We start from the raw sequence: 12,514 nt of genomic DNA on the forward strand, positions 1-12,514 counted from the left end.
CTCCTGCCTTTTCTGCATAATCCTGGATTCCTACACTGTTTAAAAAATCTATCTTAGCCTTGAGTATACTTAAATGACCCAGTCTTGACAAATCTTTGCTCTACAAAATGCCACAGATTCAACACCCTTTGATTAGGAAGCATATTTTTAAGGTGAGAGGAGAGAGACTTAAAAAAGAAATGGGCAATTTTTATTTTTTACACAGACGGTGGTTCACATGTGAAATGAATTTCCTGAGGAAGTATTAGATATGAAAACATTTACAACGTTTGAAAGACACTTATCTAAGTATGTAAATAGGAAAGCTTTGAGGGATATGGGCCAGGAGCAGACAGGTGGGACTAGTTTAGTTTGGGATCATGTTTGGCACGGACTGATTGGACCAAAGGGTCTGTTTCCGTGCTTTATGGCTCTATGAACTCCTTCTCATCTCTGCCTTAAATGTGTAACTTTTATTCTGAAAACATAGAAAAACAGAAAATAGGAGCAGCAGCAGGCCATTTTGTCCTTTGAACCTGCTCCACAATTCAATATAATCATGACTGATCATCTAACTCAGTACCCTGTTCCCACTTATTTACACATGTTTTGATTTCTTTAGCCCTAAGAACTGTCTTCTTGAAAACATTCCATATTTTGGTCTTAATTGTTTTCTGCTACAAGAAAATTTCACAAGGTCTCACCTCAGATGTCCTCATTTCAGTCCCAAATGGCCAACCCCGTACCTTTATATAGTGATCCCCAGTCCTTGTCTCTTCCACAAGAGGAAACAGCCCCTTGTTGTTTTGACATGGAGACAAACAGCCAAATTAAATCTGCCTTACTACCGCAGAGTAAAATTAAATCGCCGCAGACTCCCAGTAGTTATTCCAATGATTCCCGAGATTTTTGAATAACCAAACCCAGACTTTCTGAATAATCCATTCCAGGGACCTGCTTTTTTTATTATTACATACAAAAGGTTTCAATTTATTAGATACACAATAACATTGTTACTTAATTTTTCCTTGCCAAAGTAACATGATTAATAGAGATTGTAGGAGCTGCCAGTGCTGGAGACTCTGAGATAACCAAGTGTAGAGCTGGACGAACACAGCAGACCAAGCGGCATCAGAGGAGCAGGAAAGCTGACGTTTCAGGTCTAGAGCATTCTTCAGAAAATAATTAATATCTATGCTTTAATCTGAAGCATTTATTTCAGAATTCATTCATAAAAAAGAGTCAGCCAAACATGGGTGAAGGATAAATAAGAAAATAACAAAACTGGCCAGTTTATTTAAATGGCTTTCACGGTGTGTTGTTTCACAGGCATTATTGTGAACTCATTGGTGTTATTTCTGGAATAATCAATCAGAGTCACCTCAGTTCACTCAGGCAAAGCTAATAATATCTCAACTCAGTTTTTTTCTTCTTCTTTGGGAGTTTGGGCTCAGAAATTCAGGAGCTTTCAGATTTTCTTGCTGTGTTATGAGCAGCCAATACCTCAAAGCCTCAATTACTAATCAAAATCTGTCATCTGCTTGAATGTAGGGTCACCTCCGGACTTGCCGGAACCAATTCCCAGCTACTGACCTTGTTAATAGCCAACATGCAGTGAATGTTAACAAGGTCAGCCAGGTGGATCTCAGAATATGAGTTCCCTGATTGGGGCTGTTAACCCAGTCCAATCAGGGAGCCCTGGCTGACAGGTACAAACAGGGGTGTCAGAGGTTCTGTTCACCCTGTGAGCTGGCTCTGAGGAAGCCAGGCCAGTGTAGAGTACTATGCACGCTTAAATAAAGGATGACTGGATACTGGCCTCCGTGGAATTATTTCAACGGTGACAAGAGAAAGAAATACGCTCCTAAAGAAATTCACTCATGACAGTTGTCTTTGAGATGGTGTATGCACTTCTGGCATCATGCCATTATTTGGGAAGTTTGACTCATTCAATCCTGCCATTAAAAACTGGACACAGTATGTGGAAAGAATACGTTATTTTATCTGGGCAAATGACATTAGGACAGACGAAAAGCAACAAGTAATTCTCCGGGCATCTTGTGAACTCTCAGTTTATTTGCTTATTAGGAGCCTAATGTTTCCTGAGCCACCAGACATTAAAAGCTTTCAAGGGTTGACAGATTCAGTTAAGGAATTATATGACCCCAACAATCCTCAAATTCAGAGACACTATCGGTTTTACTTGGTAGTTCCAGAACCAGAGGTACCCATGTTGGGATTATTGACAAGATTAAGATGGCTGCGAAGTCATGACATTTCGGTTTCACCCTATGAGGTGCCGAGAGACTGTTGGGTATGTGGGATTCATGATGTAGCCATGCAAAAACACCTACTAGCTGAAGCCCAAGTGAACTTCAAAACAGGCAATACAACTGGCTTTGGCCAGCAAATGCGGTGAGTATATGAGTTACATTGATTGATTTATTGCCACATGTATCAAAGTACAATGAAAAGCTCTGTTAATGAGCAGTACAGGCAGATCATAGTAAGTAAAGATGTATAGTCAGAAGTTGTGAAAAGACTCAGACAGAGGCGTACAGATTACAGTGCACGGGGCATGCGCCAGGCAAAATCAATCTTAGGAAGATCAGTGTTATTTGAAGCTACAGAGTTCATTCATCAGTCTAATAATGGCTGGGAAGAAGCTGTTCCTAAACCTGGTCATGTGTTTATTCACGCTTCTGTATCATCTGCCTAATCACCCAATCAGAGGATTAGATAGGGTGGACAGTGAGAGCCTTTTTCCTCGAATGGTGATGGCTAGCACAAAGGGTCATAGCTTTAAATTGAGGGGTGATGCATATAGGACAGATGTCAGAGGTAGATTCTTTACTCGCAATGCCCTGCTTGCAACAGTAGTAGACTCGACAACTTTAGGGCATTTAAATGGTCATTGGATAAATATATGGATGATATTGGAATAGTGTAGGTTAGATGGGCTTCAAATTGGTTTCACAGGTCGGCGTAACATTGAGGGCCGAAGGGCCTGTCCTGCACTGTCATGTTCTATGATTATTACCAGGGTGCAATGGGTCTTTGATGATGTTGGCAACCTTTCCGTGGCAGCGAGCCATGTAAATGGAGTCCAAGGACGGAAAGTTGGGTTCCATGATGGTCTGGGCTGTGCGCACCACCTTCTGTACTTTCTTACAGTCCTGGGCAGAGCAGTTGCCATACTAGGCTGTTGTCCACCTGCACAGTATTTTCAGCCTTCAGCGGTGCATCTATAGAAGTTAGTGAGGGTCCTAATGGGCATGCTAAATTTCCTGAGCCACCTGATGAAGAAGAGGTATTGTGCCTTCTTAACCGTCGCATCTACACCGTAAGTCCAGGACAGGTTGTCAGTTATTGTCACTCTGAAGAACTTGATACTCTCCACCCTCTCAAGTTCCATTGATGTAGATGGGGACATGTTCTCCTTTCTTTCTGAAGTCAACGATCAGTTCTTTAGTTTTGATATACTGATGGAAGTGGACGCCCTCAGGAGGTCGATAGGCCTTGGGGGACACCCCTTGACTGAAGGCAATTGCATAGCATCAATCAGGATATATTGTGAACAGAGGGACTCTAGTTCTGCCCACACCAAAACTCCAAATCAAAGCCAAGCCTTGGCCAAGTGGTTAAAGCTTTCTTCAGGATCGGACCAGAAAGCCATTGTAGTTGCTTCAGACTGACAATAACCAACAACTTGTCTTGGGCTTACCATGTAGTTACTGCTGGTATGCAGACTCGAGACAACAAAAGAGTCCCAGTAGGACTGAATTGAGTAAGAGAATGCATATGGCAATATCCAGGAGTGTGCACACCCGGGAAAGCCCACAACATCTGGGTTGGAACAGTTAAAATGCTTAGCAACATCCAAATCAGAATCAAAGTAAGTATCTGGTTAAATAGTCACCCACTTCTAATAGAGTGATAATGGGAACTGCAGATGCTGGAGAATCCAAGATAACAAAGTGCGAAGCTGGATGAACACAGCAGGCTAAGCAGCATCTCAGGAGCACAAAAGCTGACATTTCAGGCCTGGACCCTTCATCAGAGAGGGGGATGGGGTGAGGGTTCTGGAATAAATAGGGAGAGAGGGGGAGGCAGACCGAAGATGGAGAGAAAAGAAGATAGGTGGAGAGGAGAGTATAGGGGAGGTAGGGAAGGGATAGGTCAGTCCAGGGAAGACAGACAGGTCAAGGAGGTGGGATGAGGTTAGTAGGTAGGAAATAGAGGTGCGGCTTGAGGTGGGAGGAAGGGATGGGTGAGAGGAAGAACAGGTTAGGGAGGCGGAGACAGGCTGGGATGCAGTGGGGAGAGGGGACGAGCTGGGCTGGATTTGTAATGCAGTGGGGGGATGGGACGAACTGGGCTGGTTTTGGGATGCAGTGGGGGAAGGGGAGATTTTGAAGCGGGTGAAGTCCACATTTATACCATTAGGCTGCAGGGTTCCCAAGCAGAATATGAGTTGCTGTTCCTGCAACCTTCAGGTGGCATCATTGTGGCACTGCAGGAGGCCCATCATGGAGATGTCGTCTGAGGAATGGGAGGGGGAGTGAAAATGGTTCGCGACTGGGAGGTGCAGTTGTTTATTTCGAACCGAGTGTAGGTGTTCTGCAAAGCAGTCCCCAAGCCTCTGCTTGGTTTCCCCAGTGTAGAGGTAGCCACACCGGGTACAATGGATACAGTATACCACATTGGCAGATGTGCAGGTGAACATCTGTTTAATATGGAAAGTCATCTTGGGCCCTGGGATGGGGGTGGGGGAGGAGGTGTGGGGACAAGTGTAGCATTTCCTGCGGTTGCAGGGGAAGGTTCCGGGTGTGGTGGGCTTGGAAGGGAGTGTGGAGCAAACAAGGGAGTCACGGAGAGAGTGGTCTCTCCGGAAAGCAGACAAGGGTGGGGATGGAAAAATGTCTTGGGTGGCGGGGTCGGATTGTAGATGGCGGAAGTGTCGGAGGATGATGCATTGTATCCGGAGGTTGGTGGGGTGGTGTGTGAGAACGAGGGGGATCCTCTTGGGGCAGTTGTGACGGTGGCGGGGTGTGAGGGACGTGTTGCGGGAAATGTGGAAGACGCGGTCAAGGGCGTTCTCGACAACTGCGGAGGGAAAGTTGCAGTCCTTGAAGAATTTGGACATCTGGGATGTGCGGGAGTGGAATGCCTCATCCTGGGAGCAGATGCGGCAGAATTGGGAATAGGGGATGGAATTTTTGCAGGAGGGTGGGTGGGAGGAGGGGTATTCTAGGTACTCTAGTATCAGCCTGTTCCTGCCCCACCGAACTCATCTCCACCTAACTGGACTCCATTTTCTCCCCTTTCATCCAGGAACTCCCTACCTATGTCCATGACACCACCCACGCCCTCCACCTCCTCCAGAACCTCTAATTCCCTGGCCCCCAACACCTCATTTTTACCATGCACGTCCAGTCCCTATACACCTGTATTCCTCACGCAGATGGCCTCAAGGCCCTCCACTTCTTCCTGTCCCGCAGGCCCGACCAGTCCCCCTCCACCAACACCCTCATCCGCCTAACCGAACTCGTCCTCACCCTCAACAACTTCTCTTTCGATTCCTCCCACTTCCTACAGACAAAGGGGGTGGCCATGGGTACCCGCATGGGCCCAAGCTATGTCTGCCTCTTTGTAGGTTACGTGGAACTGTCCCATGACTGTATCGGCGCCGCCTCTTGCTCCCCAGAGGAGCTCGAACAGTTCATCCACTTCACCAACACCTTCTACCCCAACCTCAAGTTCATCTGGGCCATCTCCAGTACATCCCTCACCTTCCTGGACCTCTCAGTCTCCATCTCAGGTATCCAGCTAGAAATTGATGTCCATTTCAAGCCCACCGACTCCCACAGCTACCTAGAATACACCTCCTCCCACCCACCCTCCTGCAAAAATTCCATCCCCTATTCCCAATTCCTCCGCCTCCGCCGCATCTGCTCCCACGATGAGGCATTCCACTCCCGCACATCCCAGATGTCCATGTTCTTCCAGCACCGCAACTTTCCCCCCACAGTGGTCAAGAATGCCCCTGACCGCATCTCCCACATTTCCCGCAATACATCCCTCACACCCCGCCCCCGCCACAACCGCCCTAAGAGGATCCCCCTCGTTCTCACACACCACCCCACCAACCTCCGGATACAACGCATCATCCTCCGACACTTCTGCCACCTACAATCCGACCCCACCACCCAAGACATTTTTCCATCCCCACCCTTGTCTGCCCACCGGAGAGGCCACTCTCTCCGTGAGTCTCTTGTTCGGTCCACACTCCCCTCCAAGCCCACCACACCCGGCACCTTCCCCTGCAACCGCAGGAAGTGCTACACTTGCCCCCACACCTCCTCCCCCACCCCCATCCGAGGCCCCAAGATGACTTTCCATATTAAGCAGAGGTTCACCTGCACATCTGCCAATGTGGTATACTGTATCCATTGTACCCAGTGTGGCTTCCTCTACATTGGAGAAACCAAGCGGAGGCTTGGGGACTGCTTTGCAGAACACCTACGCTCAGTTCGCAATAAACAACTGCACCTCCCAGTCGCGAACCATTTTAACTCCCCCTCCCATTCCTTAGACGACATGTCCATCATGGGCCTCCTGCAGTGCCACAATGATGCCACCCGAAGGTTGCAGGAACAGCGACTCATATTCTGCTTGGGAACCCTGCAGCCTAATGGTATGAATGTGGACTTCACCAGCTTCAAAATGTCCCCTTCCCCCACTGCATCCCTAAACCAGCCCAGGTCATCCCCTCCCCCCACTGCATCCCAAAACCAGCTCAGCCTGTCTCCACCTCCCTAACCTATTCTTCCTCTCACCCATCCCTTCCTCCACCTCAAGCCGCACCTCTATTCCCTCCCTACTAACCTCATCCCACCTCCTTGACCTGTCCGTCTTCCCTGGACTGACCTATCCCCTCCCTACCTACCCACCTATATTCTCCTCTCCACCTATCTTCTTTTCTCTCCATCTTTGGTCCACCTGCCCCCTCCCTATTTTTTCCAGAACCCTCTCCCCATCCCCCTCTCTGATAAAGGGTCTAGGCCCAAAACGTCAGCTTTTGTGTTCCTGAGATGCTGCTTGGCCTGCTGTGTTCATCCAGCTTCACACTTTGTTGCCCACTTCTAATAGAGATGGTTCATACAGGCGGAGCTGTGCCAGAGATTGCAGAACCAGTCTTTAACAAAATCTGCTCAGGATGCCAACCCCTAAGTTTGCATAAGACTTCATCTCAACGGAAAGCCTACACCTGGGAACCTTTAAAGGCGAGGGGTTGGTTCAGTTATCACTGACTGTAGGAAAAGACTCAGGCCCAAGCTGATGGAGTGAAATTGGTTGAGAAAGATTCACCTTGATTGGCTCGACATTTTTCAATTAGAAAATGGGTGCCTGAGTGATGTCCTAATTAAATACCCAAACATTTTTCAGGAAAGTCTAGGGACTATCAAAGGAGCCAAGGCCACCTTGCATGTTGACCCGGAAGCAATTCCACAATTCTGCAAGGCCTGTCCAGTGCCATTTGACTCATGGGGAAAGGTAGAGGCAGAAACCAGAAGGTTGGAAAGCGAAAAGGAATCATAATCCAGTCCAGATAAATACCCAGTCCACTGTGTGGAAGACTTACGCACAAAGCTGGTGGGAGTCTGTCCTTCACGAAGCTGGGCATAAGCCATGCCTACCTGCATTTGCAGTTAAATGACGATTCCCGAAATACGCTACAATTAATACCCAGAAGGGTTTTTACCAATATACGACACTGCTATTTGGCATATCGTCAGGCTGTGCCTATTTCCAGCAGACAATGCAGAACGTTTTACAAGATGTACCCCAGGTTGCCATCCATCTGGATGACATGCTAATAGCAACGAAGACTAATCAAGAGCACTTAGAGAACTTGGACAAAGACTTTAGACGTTTCTCCAATGCAGGCACACTACTTAGAATGGAAAAATGTGTATTCCAAGCAACCTAAGTGACCTACTTGGGCTACAGAGTCAACAAGACTGAGTTACACCCATTTGAAGATAAAGTGAGGGCGATCAAAGGTGCTCAGACCCCACATCCTTACCGGAGCTTAGGTCTTTCATTGGATTGGTGAATTATTATGGTAATTCATAAGTAACCTGGCCTCCCTCCTGGCACCCTTACATCCGCTACTGAGGAAGGGTCAGCCTTGGGAACAGCCCCATTCACAGCAGGACACAGCATTTAGGGACGAGAAGAAGCAGCTATTATCATCTGAGGTGTTGGCACACTATGATCCCAAGCACAATGTGGTCCTGACATGCAGTGCCTCCTAGTACAGTATCAGGGTAGTGATAACTCACCAGTGGCCCAATAGAGAGGAATGCCCAACAGCATACGCTTCCTAGGCATTGGCTAATGCACAGCACAAATACGCCCAGATCGAGAAGGAAAGTTTGGTAGTCTTCTTTGGTATAAGAAAGTTCCACTAATGCCTTTAGGGACATAAATTTGTAATAGTATCAGAACACAAACCTCTGCTGGGGCTGCTCAAAGAGGACAAGGCCATGCCACCCTTAGCTTCAGGTTGAATTCAGCAGTGGGCTCTCACTCTAAGTACATATAATTACAAGTTGGAACACCAACCGAGAGGTCAAGTAGCAAATGCAGGTGCGTTCTATGAGCGGTCACATGACTGGTGGTACTACCATTGGAAAAGTCTGTAATGGTTTTAAACTTTCTGTATGCCCTCCAGTCATGACTGAAAATATCAGTCTGTGGACACAAAAGATACAGTCCCGGCAAAAAAAACTGAAACAACTGGTGGGAACAAATTGGGGAAACCAAAGGGCTGTCACAACCAGAATTAAAAGCTTTTTTTCACTCAGAGACCAGCTTACAGTAGATGACAGTATATTATTATGGGGAGCAACAGTGATTGTTCTGAGCAAAGATCTCTGCCAGGCACTGGCAGAGCTCCACCAGAGGCTTCCAAAATGAAGATGTTAGTGAGAAGTTATATCTGATGGCCAAGATTGGATGCAGACGTAGCCACTCAAGTGGGGCAGTGCCCAGAGTGCCAACAAGGACAAAATGACCGCCAGCAACTTCCCTACTTTCTTGGAAATGGCTAGGTAAACCCTGGACTTGTTGCATATCATCTATGCTGGCCCTTTCACGGGCTCAATGTTCTTAGACACTGTAGGCACCCACTCAGTGTTTGGACATGCACAGAGTTTATTCATCAAAAAGGAGGATGATGATAGAAAGGCTGGAAGCATCTTTTGCAATCCACAGACACCCAGAAGCATTTGTCAAAGACAATGGGCCATCAATTACCATCAGGGAATTTGAATATCTCCTAAAGTCGAATGGCATTCTGCATATAAGGACAACTCCATACCATCCGACATCCAATGGTCTGGTGGAAAGAGCACTCCAAACTTTGAAGACAAGCTTAAAATAACAGCGTACAACTTCACTCAATACCAAATTGTCCGGGCTCCTACTTGATATCAGACCACCCCTCATGTAACTACAGGATTGCTCCAACAGAGTCTCTAATGGGGAAAAGATTCGTCACCAGGTTAAAGAGAAAAGATCATGTCATAGCCACCATACATTCGAAATGTATTAAAATAACAATGTAAGGATTTGGTTTTAAGCAACGCAACTTATGATCCTAGCTCATGTTATTGGTGGGCTAGTCAGATCCCAGACTGAAATCTAGTGTGGCAGATCATTTAGACTGTTACTAAGAAGGTGGTCTCTCACTTAAGCATAGGCGTACAATGCTGAAGATTTGGTTCTAACAATAAAACAAGACTTGATTACAGATGAAATAAAAACAAAACTAAAGTAGAGATTTACGTACAACACACATTTATAAAGATTTTGAACTACAAATGAAAGGACAATCCCATTAAACCTAACAGTGCTCCTTTACTGCACACTAACACCAGAGAGAATTTCCTCCTCTATCACACATAGAATTCAGCTTAGCTGTGTCTTCAATTCCCAGTCTTAAAAATCTGATCGCCGCTTTCATGAGCCTTCATATAAATTATCTACAGCATTTTCAGGTTCAAATAACTCTTTCAGGATTTTAACTAAATAATTCCAGTCTGTAACTTCAAAAATAAACTCCTGACTCTAAGGTAATCTATTTCATTGAAGTTCTGAACTATCTCCCTTTCTCCACAACATTTACATTTCCAGCTTCAGCCAGGAATTCTGCAAAGCTGCCAAACTAAAACTAAAATGTTTTTCAAAACTATGGAGGTTTCCACTAATCAAAACAGAAAGACCAACATCTGACTGTCTAAATTGAAGGTCTAATACACGACTATTTACTCTGCTCACTCAAAAATTCATTCAACTAAAACAAAAAGCTATTACACATCAGGAACTCTTTGCTCCCCAGAGTTTTCTTCAAAATAAATCAAGCATGTCTACAGAAATATCTACAAATTAATCATTAAACCTCTTCAAACACAGACCAAATGTCACATTGCCACTAACTTGAATCCAAACTCAAACATAAATCATATTAATACATATTTATTAAAATCACACACACCTTACACGGTTTTTTTTAAAGTAGATAGACTTGCAACACTTACCAAACCCTGAATTAAAACACAAACTTCTTCCTAAAATGGTGAAGAATGTAACTTACTGATCAAATAAAATACTTTCAAAGAGAACAACTTATCTTCTAGAAAGGAAATAACCAGCAGAATTCAGTCATTGCATTGGAATCAAATAAAGACCAGTCATATCTCATGAGCACAATTCATCGCAGGGTTGATCAAAGACTCGGGATCATATAAAAATGTTTTCATTCTCTGCAAATCTCAAATTCAAGAGCAACAAAACGTCAATTAATATTCTATGCTTTGTGTACAGTAATGGTTAATATACAGGAAATGTAGGACAAGACATTTTTTTCAAAAAGACAGAGTAATCACCTCAGCAGTAAAACCTCCTTATGGTAGGCCATTAACATAGGGCTGTGAAATTGGTTAGTCACATGTTAATGGATGATTATCTGATTAATTTCTCTCCAACTATTCATCTTTCTTCTCAAGTTAGACATAAGGCAGCACTTTGCAAATTTTTCTTCAGTACACATGCAGTTCTTCACCTTCTTCACAGCAGTGTCAACAGTGCAAATTACTCCCAACTTAGGGCACAGCTAAATTTCTCATGCTGCAAGCTGGGGGTATAACCGGTTTATCAGTGGAAACAAGGTGGACTGCAAAGAGCAACAAATTCATTATTCTCCACACTGGCAATGCCTAAGTAGCTCATACCAAATCTCTTACCTCAGAATGAATACAAGGATCAGAACTATTGCCTGTTGAAATCCAAGGTCCACCTGGGGAAAGCTTGAACCCAAATTCCTACCTTCTTTAAAAAAAAATAAACTTTAGGACTATTTACAAATAAATTTGAGTAAGTTTCCTCAATTTGCAAATAAATGCTAGGACGTTTATCAAGTTGACAACTTATTCTATGGTTTCCAAAGAAGCTTTATTCTGGAGCATGTTTTCAGTAGCAAACAACTGGCCGTTTTAAACAGTGCATAACTGGACATTGATATACAAGACAAAGGGTCAACGCAATAAGCTATGATCTACTTATATTCTGCGAACTATCCTTCATATTTTATTTTACATCTTTTGATGTTTTGTGGGCACAGCTATCAAGGCCTGCATTTGTTGCCTATCCAGGCCACTTGAGAGGGCAGTTAAGAGTCGACCACAGATAACTAGTCAATCAGTATTTATTTCCAAACAGCCTGGAACACAGTTCAATGACTTGAACTGGAGCATTCTACAGGGCTGCTAAATATTTCTTGTGCACAAATTATTCTTAAATGACCATAATAAATAGGATAAACATTTAGGGGCATATCTGAAGTTCTGATGCCTAGAAACAAGCAGAGGCATGAACAATTGACATATGATGGAAAAATCCATTAAAATATAAAGTATTGTAAATACTACAACAGCTCATTACAATAATCGGGACTGTGATATTAAAAACATTCAACATAACATGGTGGAAAATTACAATAGCACTTTGTGTGGCTAGAGGGGTAAGACAAAACTGGGCGTATTTAGTCAAATGCCCATTAATAATTAATTTAAAATGTAACAGTGGACAGAGATGAAACATATGGGAGCAGAAGTTGGTATTTGAAGGAGGAGAAGCTAAATTACTAACTCTTAATTGAAATTTAGCTGAACTATCCAAATAAATCTTAGTCCTCACTTTTTAATGCCTGCCATATGTTAAATTTCAGTTCCGTGAATTAGCTTTGGAGAATCTCCCATCCCATTTATCTTTTCCAATTGATGTTCAGCAAGATGCTGCTGTGAAATAATTCACAATGGAAGTAAGGGGTTCTTTAACAATGCTTCAGTAAATTAAGACCATTTTCTTATGGAATTCAAAGCTTTAAAATTATAAATCATTAAGGTAGCCTTTGTTACTGTATAAATTGATAAAACTATATTCTGCAGCAGCTGCTAGATGTGTTATT

General features: G+C 44.2%; 1 protein-coding gene across 5 annotated transcripts in view; it reads right to left on the reverse strand.

Moving 5' to 3' along the window:
* LOC125452648 (signal-induced proliferation-associated 1-like protein 2) overlaps positions 1-12,514 on the reverse strand; it is a 548,569-nt gene that overhangs the window by 432,581 nt on the left and 103,474 nt on the right. Inside the window, exon 1 of one of the 5 annotated variants that reach the window (XM_059645561.1) lies at positions 11,292-11,310. The exons of the other annotated variants lie outside the window; for them this stretch is intronic. The gene's annotated coding sequence lies outside the window, so the exon portion shown is untranslated. Of the gene's footprint in view, positions 1-11,291; positions 11,311-12,514 lie in introns of those variants that run through there. 5 annotated transcript variants of the gene reach the window in all.

Source organism: Stegostoma tigrinum, chromosome 4 (genome assembly GCF_030684315.1).
Source record: "Stegostoma tigrinum isolate sSteTig4 chromosome 4, sSteTig4.hap1, whole genome shotgun sequence".
Classification (NCBI taxonomy): domain Eukaryota; kingdom Metazoa; phylum Chordata; class Chondrichthyes; order Orectolobiformes; family Stegostomatidae; genus Stegostoma; species Stegostoma tigrinum.